Source organism: Chenopodium album, chromosome 2, assembly GCF_948465745.1.
Source record: "Chenopodium album chromosome 2, dcCheAlbu1.1, whole genome shotgun sequence".
Lineage (NCBI taxonomy): Eukaryota > Viridiplantae > Streptophyta > Magnoliopsida > Caryophyllales > Amaranthaceae > Chenopodium > Chenopodium album.
The window spans coordinates 70,527,867-70,540,306 of NC_137835.1; the positions used below are offsets into that span (position 1 = coordinate 70,527,867).

The 12,440-nt window shown below is 36.2% G+C and overlaps 1 long non-coding RNA gene across 2 annotated transcripts; it reads right to left on the reverse strand.

The window, feature by feature from the left end:
- Window positions 1-4,872: 4,872 nt before the first annotated feature.
- Window positions 4,873-8,620, reverse strand: LOC145586882 (uncharacterized). 2 transcript variants are annotated; one of them, XR_014101036.1, is made up of 6 exons: window positions 8,275-8,620; window positions 8,048-8,174; window positions 6,722-6,781; window positions 6,559-6,636; window positions 6,387-6,443; window positions 4,873-5,752 (listed from the first exon to the last, which is right to left on the reverse strand). It is a non-coding gene; the product is annotated as an uncharacterized LOC145586882 (long non-coding RNA). The 2 variants fall into 2 exon arrangements; XR_014101035.1 differs by lacking the exon at window positions 6,387-6,443 and having other exon boundaries at window positions 8,048-8,620.
- Window positions 8,621-12,440: the final 3,820 nt, after the last annotated feature.

Consider the following 12,440-nt stretch of genomic DNA (forward strand, 5'->3'; position numbering starts at 1 on the left):
AAAGCTCGGGTGAACTTGCTTTACCCAGTGCGTTAGCGCTTCTGCTGCTTGTAAACCAGTATGTCGGTGTTGTGAACCATTACGTCGGTGCTTCTGAACCAGTATGTCGGTGCCTTTGTGATGAGCCAATGTTAGGCGCTTTAAGCTAAGTGAGACGATCTTTCGTCAGTCCGATCACTAATTTGCGGTTGTAATCAAATCGACTATTCAATCATGTCAAATTGCTTATAGGGGCTAACTGGCGTACCAAGGAACCCGAAATTGCTGTTCTGTGAGGCTTTAAGCTCTGTCGCTGTTGAAATATCTCTAGCGCCAAGAATTGGCTCTGTCGCCAGACGCTGGGATCTAGCGCCAGGCGCTGAAATATGTTGCCAGACGCTGGATATCAATGTCTAGCGCAGGAGTCGGGTCTTCTCTATTCTGCTCTTACTGCCGATGTTGCTTGATTTTGCTTCGAACTTTGAACTTAGTCGTTTCCTTTCAACCAAATCCGCTCAAATCTTTTGTAAATTAAAGCTCTTCATCTCTAATTTACTGATCAATGTAACTCCTCTTATCTTGGAGGAATCTCCTGTGTCATGTTCGCGGTTTTTTCAATAAAATCCTGGAATGTCCTCGCTTGCTGGGATGCACCAACATTTATATCTTTGACTATAGGACTTTGCTCATGTAATTAGGTTTGACCTAAGACTTAGTGTTGCTTGACTCATTGACTTGACATGACTCAAGGTATAAACTTGACTCAATCATGACTCACTTCATGTGACTCGTGTATGCATAGTGTTGACTCAATGTGATAACACGACATGACTCAATGTGTACATGACTCGTGTGTGCATTGTAATGTGATCGTGCGACTCAAAAATGAAAAAAAGAAAAAAAATTCCGTCATTTTTGTGGAGGGTACCGATTTTCTCTAGAAAAAGAAAGACGCGAAAAAAAAAGAAGCGAAGTTTTTGAAGGTGCATGTTGAATGAGCTTAATCCGTTAACGTTGTCTCTCACAGTATAAGGATTGTACTATCTTAGACTATCCTAGATGACTCTATAATGAAAGTATTTAGGTAACCTAGGCACGGAGGCTAAGTACTTCATACTTCGTTATGCAATGATGATTGATGATGATATGACAAGGCATGCTTCAGCGTTGCGTTAAGATTTCATGACAAAGGGTTCCTAAGGGAAATACTATTTGGTCATGTATATGTGATGTGTGTGAAAGTGACACTAAAGCTAGGCCGCAAGGGCTAAGTGTGTGGAAAGATGTTATTTCAAGAAGAGTCAAATGATAGTGACTCTTAGGCTAGGTAGGCTAACAATGTGGGGATCAAGCCCCCAAGGCTAGCTCTAAATGAATAGGGATGAGCACAAGGGATCCCTTGATATGATCATGGTATAAGTGTATGTGAATATGAATGCATGTTTATTACGGCCGCTCCTCGATGTGAGGTTGCCTACGTATACGTTAGGAATCAGGCCGAACGTAGCTCTAGCCGAACCTCGCACAACTGTGTATACCTCAAAAAGGTCTTTTTAAGGGTTGTAACGTGGTTAGGTTAAAGGTTAAAGAAGAAGGGGATAAAAGGCTCAAGACCCTAGATAAGCCCCCAAGGTGTGCAACCTTGCTTTTGAATCTTTGTACTTTTATGCTTGAGGCTTTCTATTCTTTTTTAGCTTTTTCTTTTGCTTTAGAATTTATCTTATTTTTATAAGTGTGGGCAATCTCGATCATGCGTTCTATCACTCACTTGGCATTCGTGTTTCTCAGGCACGGTACCGAGCAATCGATAAGAGACACAATCTGAGACGTGTTCATATCAAAGACATGTTCATGTGAAAGACATGTTTATGTCAAAGACATGGGAACACTTGCCCTTTTGTACACTTTTATTTATTGCTTATTTTTTATTTTTCTTATTTTTATTCTTTTGAATCACTCAAGCTTTTGTTCATTGAAAAATTACATAAGTTACACACCATCCCATCCCAAGGTTAGGTAGATATGGGCTAAAAAAAGAAAAGTCTATCGTTAGACGAGGCTCAAAGTTGTGTATCAAGAAAGGATTGTATATTTGAAAGGGTGGAAGGTATGATATGGCTACAAGAGGTGCCTCAAATCATTGGTATACCTTGTGCTTAGTTTGACATGGATTTTTTTTTTTTTTGTTTGCAAAGCAATGATCATATGCAAGGAAATAAATGCTCATTTTATTAAAAGGGGAAAAAGAAAGAATCTACAAAATTAATCTAAGGGAAAAGAAAGGTGTCTATGCTAGACTTATTGGGGAAAGGGTAAATAAAAAAGAAATAGAAAAAAGAGGTCACGAAATCTTGTCGTTTAAACCTCGCCTCTTGTCTTGAGTCGTTTTCTTTGTCATCACTAGCTCTTCTTGTTAGCTGGAGGCATAGGAAGCTTGTTATTATCGATCAAATGTTGGATAGCCTCCTTTTGCTTCCAACAATTCTCAATAGCATGACCCCTACCTTGATGGTACTTGCAGTGTTCATCTGGATTCCAACTAGGCAATCTTTTTACAGGTGTAGGATCTTGAATAGGTCCAATGGGAGTAATGAGTCCCTTGGCATGGAGTCGATCGAAGGCAGTATCGTAGCTCATCCCAATGGGGGTGAAGTCTTTCCTTAGTTGCTTCTTAGGTCCTTGGTTATCCATGGCTAAGACACCATCATGGTCAAAGGTACTAACATTATTACTAGAGTTGGCGCTTTTGGAAGAAGAAGGAGGATTGTCGTTCTTCTTTCCTTTCCAGCCACTGTGGTTACTGTTGTTAATATCTTTTTGTTTTGCGAGGTCATCTTCGATTTCAATTCCGATGTCATAGACGGCTTTGAAAGTATTCAAATTATGTTGATATTTTAAATGCTTCGAATACCTCTCTTGTAAGTTTTTGATGAACATCCTCACGGACTCTTTTTCGGTGGGCACCTCAATCATCTTAACGGAAGTTTCCCTCCACTTATTGAAGAAAGAAGTAAAGCCTTCATTCTCTTTTTGTCTTAGCATCTCGAGTTGTCTATAATCGATTTCAACTTGAATATTGCATTTATACTTGTAGGGAATATTTCAAACATTACCCCAAACTTGAACCCCACTGTGATCATACACTTAAGCATGGTGGCGTCCAAAGGGAAGGAAGCTAGAGCAAAAGAGTCACCAACAAGTTTTAGGAACTTGTAAACCGTTCACGAGGTGAAGGTTACACCCTTTAACGATCCAGGGATCGTCAACTCCAATAGGTCTGGAACCATGACTGGTAGTTCGGTGATGAAGGTACAAATCCAACCTAAAAGAGATTGAACCTGTCCTAATAATAGGCCTCTACTTTATTCTGATCGAATTCATGTGCGCTTTCTGACTAACATACAATCATTAGGTTTACCCTAAACCTGTTTATCAATGTTGGTTGAATATTAATGCACAAATAAAACTATTATTAACGATCACTTGAATTATAATCACATTAACCCTAAACAAGATTATTTATTATCTTATTAAGCGTGATTACAAGTACAAATTCCCTTTAAACATGCATAAAAGGTGTGATCAAGCAATAACAATAAATATAAGCAACATAATAATAATCATAATAATTAATCATGATAATAATAATAATAATTATTATTATTATTATAATAAAAATAAAAATAATTAAATTAATCATGTTAAAGCACAATATTAATAGCAAGACCCTAGGCATGATACTAACAAGATTAATAACAAACCCTAGCATGTCACTAAGCAATCACTAGTGGAAAAAAGCCTATCCGTAACGGGCAAAAACATCCCATCCGTAACGGGCAATGACCGTTACGTATGCGGCCGTTACGGATAGCAAATGTTATTGGTAACGGGCACTTGTCCGTTACAAATAAGTTGTTATTCGTAACGGGCAAACAAGTGCCCGTTACAAATAACGGGGTTATTCGTAACGGACATTTGAAATGCCCGTTACGAATAACCCCGTTATTTGTTACGGGCATCCAAATGTCCGTTACGAATAACCCCGTTATTTGTAACGGGCATCCAAATGTCTGTTACGAATAACCCCGTTATTTGTAACGGGCATCCAAATGTCCGTTACGAATAACCCCGTTATTCGTAACAGAACATAGTTTGCCCGTTACGAATACTTACTTATTTGTAACGGGCCTAAAATCTGCCCGTTTAAAATAGTGTGTGATCTAATTAAAAAAAAATCCAGCAAATGCTGGATTGCTTTGCACACTATTTTATCAATTAATAATGAGAGATATTTATATTTTATACAAATATAGTATAAATTAATATACAATCAACTAATATCTTGCAAACTTACAAATTGACTTAACACATCCTACCAAACCGGCATTGTTCATTTATCCAACTATAAACATTCTAATTATAGCAAAACAAAATTGGAAACTCTGAACGACATCTCTTAGACAATGGCATTGGCAGCACTAGCAATCCTTGGCCACAAATCGGCATACTCCTTTGCAATGGGACCAGTAATAGCAGATCCTGAAACACAGAGAGATATGGATTAAGACGGGGATATATAAACAATTATATTGTAATAAGCAATAAGCAGAGAAGTAAACTTCATATACAGTAAAATTGTTGGCATAATAAGCTTTTTATGTTCTGTTTGTTCAGAACACACCCACAGAGGTGAAGAAGTTTCTAATGCTTTACATCTCAGACAAATGTTATAAACATATACACTGAAATGCAGCCATGTCAAAATAACAGAGAGTTCACACCTAAACACATCAACTCATCAGATGCTAGTCTCAAAACATGTGAGAAATGTTCTGCGGCAACACTAGTCAATAGACTTTTTTTCAGTTAACAAAAACAGAAAAGGGTTGATTGTATACAAGTCGAAAGCTATAAGAAGAAACTTGTACAACATTAATTCACAAGATTATGTTGTGTTTTGGATCATAAATCAACAAAGCAGGAAATGGGATGTAGGGTGCAAAAGGTTCCATTGATAAATGGCAAGGGAAATCTTTGTAACAAAATTTTGATGACAAGGGAAGTTTAATTCACCTACCTACCCAGTCCCCTTACTTAAGATTTTTTTTTTTTTTTTTTTTTGAACCATTACATAAGCTGATATGCATGTTACACATTCCATATAAATTCAAGTAAATTCAGGTTTCATGGAAATTGAACAGTTTACCAAAATGCCATGAAATTCTAAGCTACCATGTCAAACTACTCCCGAACTAACAAAGGCTCAAATATAGTCACAAAGATCCCCCAAAATATTCAAAGTTGGTGCAATCACATACCTTTCATTTCACCCTTGGTCAGCAAAAGGTAAAATTCAATTCAAAAAGATTTTTAAAAAGCAAATCAATGCATTCAAGAAATTTGATTTACATGAACAAGAACATCTAAAATTCATCGAGTCCCATAAGAAATAATGCCAATCAAACCCCTTTAGTGCTAAAAACATTCCTCAAACCAAAAAATTCAATATAATACTACTATACTTCTATGCAGTACAAGGATTAACATCGGTTATATGGGTATTCAATGCATCAGTAAATGAGATAGAATACGTCGGCCTTTGCTGCACCTGCCTTCAATTGAAAAAGATCATAATAGTGCTTCATGCCACTATCTACCAGAATCCGAAGTTCAACATCGGTTATATGGGTATTCAATGCATTTCTGAGTTCGCAAATCTGTTTATTATGCTCCTCAACCCAATGTCCATACTCCATCTCAAAAGCAACAATCCCTAAAAAGAAAAAAAAAACAATAATTAAAGAATGCATAAGTCTCATGTTTTAAAATTAAAGTAAGCTTAATAGGTATGCACTAAAAATAACCCCATATTGGTAAATCCGGATGAATGCATAGGATCTAGTAATGGAGATAGGAAATGAGATCAAGAGACAATTTGGAGTCACAAGTTCCAATAGTCTAAATCTTTTTTCTTTTTTTTTTTTTTTTTTGGCAGCAATATAGTCTGACTTTACTTCAGTATAGTTTCATAGTCTATCTCAATATCAATTAAAAATAAAAGGCTATACTCAGCACTCTGCTTACAACTTTCAAATGACTTAAATTGATCTTGTTTGAAAATAGATTGCTGATATATCAAGCTATGCAACTGTAGAATTCTACAATTCAAAATAAGAAGGCTATTATTCAAAAGACTCTTGACTGGTCTTTTTTAATTTATTAAACCTTACTCCACTTAGCAGTTTTTTAATTTTTTAAATGATTGAATGAGCAATACGTGCATTCTTAAAATAATGACTTAATTTGCAGCTATATATTACACAAACAACTAATTGAATTAGCAGTTTATCAAAAGACAGAAATTTTAAGTAGAAGAATGCTAGAAGCAGACATATTGGAAGGCAAACCTGAATTATAGTGGCAGAGAAAGGAAGCGAGTCAATATCATTGCTTACAAGCGTACCCTGGAATCAACCATTCAAGGATGTGTTTAGCATTTTAATTAAAGATGCAGTCTTTAGGAAACACATCTATAATAGATAAGAAGGGCAATGAGAATTATGTCAATTATCATCTTACCTGTTATCTCACTCGTTCAAGCTCTTGCTCCATTTGCATCAATTTTGAATGGCTCAACTCTAATTGCTGAATATAGACCTATGAATAACAAAGTTCCAAGAAGAATTAGATCAGCAAAAACAAGTACCATAACTCATTAAACTTGTAACACTTCTCTTCCCACCTTTTTCCGCATACGACTTTTGCGAGCAGCCTCACAATTTTGTGCAATACGTCTTTGTACCTAAAAAAAGGTAGACAAGCAAAAAAATTTTCAAAATACTGGAGAAGAAAATGCACATCAGCATCAAAATCATTTGTCTGGAAAAACACTCATTTTAGTGTCCAATCCATAAGACTAAGTGAGGCTTCGCCTTAAAGCCAATTGGCAACAGATAAAGTGACTTCATAGAAGTGGAAAATGGTACTTTTCTCTTTTTCCCAATGTGGAACAGCACCCAAGTGCATATATGGGTTTCAATTTGCAACAACTTAAATCAAGTATCTGCTCTTTTTCACAAGTATATTTGCAACAACTTAAATCAAGCGTTTACATTATTATTCTAAGGTGCTGCTAATTTATAGGTTCTAAGTTCTAACTATAGCGCTTAGTCTTCTCACCTTGGCCACAAACAAGTTTGTGCACCACTGTGCTATATCATCGCTTGTTTCAGGCAATTCATGCATCAAATGCCGCTTAACTTGCACTTTTACCTGCAACATAGAGTAGCTAGCACATCAGCATCAGGAAAGTCTCAAAAGGCACTAATAACACATCATAGCAAACAAAAGAAAGAAAATAGGGAATACCAAAATCAGCAATTTTTACTATATTAAATAGATTTATTTTACTATGCTTCTCTTACTATAAGGACAGATCGACTGCTACTTACCACAGAAGATTTGCCCTTTAATAAAGTTAGCAATGAAGGTGGGGAATTATCTCTTGCTACAGTGAAGGTAACATCATATACTGCTGGAACAAATGAGCGCAAATGTTTTACAACCAGAATTAGACCCTGAAAACACCCAGATGGATACATCATACATCATTAGAAGGTAGTTCAAACCACATAAAAACTCCAAATGGAAATACAAATAAAAAGGGAGTTAGCCCCCAAGGGAACACATACTCTGTAAAGAACATATGTACATCATAGTGAACTTTATACTTATTAAGATCAGTTAATCAAATTTCAAAAGAAAAACAAAAAAAAAAAAAAACATATATTCCATAAAACTTCAAATAAAGATCAAATTGTACTGGCTAAAATGATAATTGCTGAGTAAAATTGGCAGAAACTAAAGCAAGTCAAGCAATTAAGATCAAATTTGACACTATCAAATCAATAATTACAAAAAAAAATGTAAATTAGCATATAATAAGCTGGAAACAAGATCAAATTCATCATTTTACAACATTGCAGCATCAAATTTGAGAAATTAACAAGGCCAAACAAAATGATAATATACAGAAATTAAAACAGAAGTGAGAAACAAAAAAACGTACCGGATTTTAACGGGACTAATACTGCCGGCGGCGAGTGATGCCGGTGATAAGATCTTGGCCGCATTTTGCAAATGATTTTAGATTATCGACAACCGAAGCAACTGGGTCCATTTAGAAAACCCTAACTCTAAAATAATAGGATTTGAAGAGTGGATCGTGAGTAAAAATGGAGTAATTTTTCAAACAATATAACATAAATTAAACCCAAAAAAATCAAGGCATTTAACCTGAATAATTGGACCAAAACGCAAAGCTACAGAACCTAGAAACCCTATCATCAAATTTCTGATTTTTGAATCAGTAATTGATTAAAGTTTGTTGTTGTTGTTGTATTTGGTTCAAATTGACGACAGCGGCGACGGTGGTTATGGGCAATCGATGCTTGCTCCGGATCTAACCCCAACCAGAAGTTGACGACGCTTCTTCGCCTTTTCAGGCTCAGACAACGTCTCATCGGCCTCGATCTCCCTAATCTTCTTGAGCAAATCACTTTTGAGTTTTAGCTATTGACAATTTCTGGTTTGAGTAGAGAGAGTGAGTGATTTGAGGAGAGAGAAAGAGCAGATGAGTGAGGAAGAAAAGAAATGTGGAAAGAGACAGTGGTATGAGGAGAGAGAAAGAGAAGAGGAGTGAGGAAGAAATGCGGCTGGGGGAAGTGGGAACAGATTGAACATTTAACCCCAGAGAGTTATTTAGTTGTAACGGGCTTTATATTTATCCGTTACAATTAATAACTATCCGTAACGGACATTTATTTGCCCGTTACAATTATTAATTGTTCGTAACGGACATTTGTTTGCCCGTTACGAATAAGTTTTTCCGTAACGATCAAATATTTTTCCCGTTACAATTACTCTTTTTGTAACGGATTTTATCATGCCCGTTACAAATAGGGTGTTACAAATGACAATTTTTCCACTAGTGAATAAAAATCAAAGGTTCAACCTTAACATGATACTAACATGCATATTAGGAAGAAAATAGGAAGTATCGCAGGAATCACAATTGTCATATTTTATATTAGAAATTATAGTTGTTACCCTAAACATGATACTAGGAAGATCAAAACGCCCTAACATGACGCTAGGAATCCTAACAACCTAGACATGATTTCTATATCATAATATCAATAAATCAATTAAAGAACTTACTTAGATGCCTCGTACATCTTTTTAATAAAAAAATACACACGTTAGTAACTTCAAGGAAAATAATAATCAAACAATTAAATAATTGAAAGAGAGATTTGGGACCAAACCCTTAGAAATATCAAACCTTTCACGTCTAGGGCAAAAGCAACTTCGAATCATGCTAGGTGTTTCTTGGTCTTGTGAATGCGGAATTTTGTAAAGAAAATTAGAGAGAGAAGAATTCTTAAAACTAGAGAGAATAAGAAAACTAGAGACTATATGAGAATTAGAGAGAATTGATGATAGTTGATGATGAAAAACGGAGGTTTTAGGAGGCTATTTATAGAGAAAATCAGCCAAACGGAAAGAAAAACAAATCAGAGTTTCAAGGGGAATAAAACACAATTAGCGCCAGACGCTGGTCATTAGCGCCAAGCGCTAATGCTTGTCGTCAGGCGCTAATAATCAGTTTCACGCGTTTTTGTTTTTATCATATCTTTTGATCCAAAAGTCCAAATAAGTTATATAATATGTCGTTGGAAAGATCCTGAAGTATACTTTCCAACCCAATTAAAATCATATTAAAATCTCTTGTAGATAAAAAGATATGGCCGAAATAGTGAAAGAGTGTCAGTTTTGGATAGAGTTTCATATCTAATTCATATTTTTTTTGTTATAGCTCGGATTTAATATTATAATATATCATTGGAAAGATAGTTTCAATATCTATCCAACCATATAAAATTTGGATAAATATTATGAGTCACAAAAATAAAATATGAATATATTCCACTTCGTACAAAACAAGGATTCTAAAAAGGAGTAGTTTTATTCAATTTCAAACTCTTTAAAACATAATTATCAATCCTAACTTCATTGGGATTTAAAATAACCTTCTACAGTATTCTAGAAGACTATAATCAATCCTAATAGCTTTAGGAATGATAATTAATAATAGGCCCTCCTCTAGATCATTGGGCCGCATATAAAAACCAAATCGGGCCCAGTTTAGTATTTTGGCCATAACTTCCTCATTATTCATCGGAATTGGGCTTATAATATATCGTTGGAAAGGTCTTTTAAAGCCCCATCCAACTACACCATTATTGGACCCTTATCATGGACCAAACTAAAATGGAATGCACGTTTTTCATAAATAAGGTAAGAAAAGAAATATTTTCAAAAACAGAAAGAAGAGATATTTTAATAAAAACATCCTCATCACTAGAATTTTCACACTTTCGCCTTGTTCGATAATCAAATGACATAAAAGGTATTCATCATTGGGTTTGGTTTTGGGGAGATACATTTGGGTGTCTATAGTACCTATCAATGAAAGCGTTCAGTATCGATTCCCAGGTAGAGGTTTTCTCGTTATCAAGGGAGAAAAACCATTGTTGGCAAACGGTTTCATGAGACAAGGAAAACAAGGAATGAAATATTTTCCTATAAATCCCCTTAATGTTCATTATAGTTTCAAAGGCTCTTAAGTGAAGATAAGGATTATCTGTTGCCTTGAATTTAGGGATGTCAGTGGCATTGAACTTCTGCGAAAGAAGCTCCTTGTCCACCAAGACCCCTTGCGAACTGATGCCCTGGAATTTATAGTCATTGGATAGCTTGCTCAAGCTTTCTTGCATAAGGTCCATTTGTTGTTGCTTCACAGGGTCATCGATTTTGAGGGTTAAAGCCTTCAACGCCTCAGTCACGCTAGTCAATTGATTCTTAAGTTCGTTGACTTCTTCTCGAGTTGCCATTATCTTCTTAGCTTTCCTCTTTTGACGAATCGGTTTATCAAAAAGTAAGACCTGAACAAAGGTGTTGTCCTTGATTAATCGCCCTTCTCTCCTTGACCAAGTACTGTGGAAAGGGAAATTAGGGATATTCACTATTAATTATTTGACTCAACTCTATTTAACATGCATAAATGGAAGAAGGTAGGAAGAATGAAGGTCGTTGTGATGTGAAGAAAGATGATGTAGATGGAGGGATATGAAAAATTAGGAATGGAATGTACCCCCAACTCAAATGACGGAAAACAACTGATTCATGCATGAACCTAATACATGGTCGTGGTGATATATACTCAAAGTGTGTGCTAAGACTAGTGAGTGTAATGAGTGTAGGTGACATATTAAGACTCTTGTGTAAGACCATGTGGCTAGACTATGTGACTAGACTCAATTAAGGGCTTAATGAGGTATTATTATTAATAAAAATAATCGAATTGATTAGCAAACTGTTCAATTAGACACAAAGTGATGACTCGAGCAACATACCGAACTGTCGCCAAAACGACAAGACTGGCGCCGCACTATGTAGTGTAGCGCCAGACGATAGGGCTGTCGCCAGGCGCTACACTCCACAGAGTGGCGCTGCAGTCCAAATCTCGGCGCCAGTGCTAGAACGTTGATCTGGAACTGCTTTCGGCATTATTACTCTACAGGGTATGCCTAAAGTCGTACTAGTCAACTCTGATTAAATTATTAGTCTTTAATTACTAATTAATTAATTAGGCAAAGTCCTTTTAGTCATTAAGCAGTTTATTTAGCCTTAACACAAGTCAAACAAACAGTTAGGAAAAATCACATAGAGTATGCACAACAAATAATGCACAATTAGTCGAGTAGGCACAATATGATGCAATGAGTTTGCAACCTAACCATGGCTCTAGTTCTCTAAAGTTCGGGATATGGGTTAGTCAAAGAGGGTCCATGGTTAATTGTCTGGATGCACCGCGCGGAAGCCTTACCTTTTGAAGGGTTGGCGCGAGTGGATGGGACACCGCGAGTTTAAAACTCGCTTCCATGGTTTGGTGAATTCAACATTCTCGGATGTACCCTTTGTTACACAGAGCGTTCAATCAGGTAGATGGAGCATGAATTCCCAGAGGGTTATGTCCATATGTAGAACACATATGGGTTTCAGAAAAATGAGAAAAACTTAATCAGGAAGTAGGATCGAGCAAACAGTGCTAAAAACTGGTGGAAATTAGAACGCATATTTCTGGCTCGGTATTGGAAGAACTTGGCGCCAGCAAACAGAGGCCGGCGCCAACGCCAGCGCTAGACTCTGTTTTTTTACGCTAGTTCCTACATGCCTCAGCAGCTTTTTGTGCTTGATAAAATTTTCCAGTTTTGCGCAGCATTATTTCAATCCTAGTTAAGAAAGATATTCCTCAAATTTCCTACGTGTAAAAATCCTATGTTTTAACTCATTACGGATGGTCTTTCCAATGAGATCTTTTTTATGCATATGAAAAT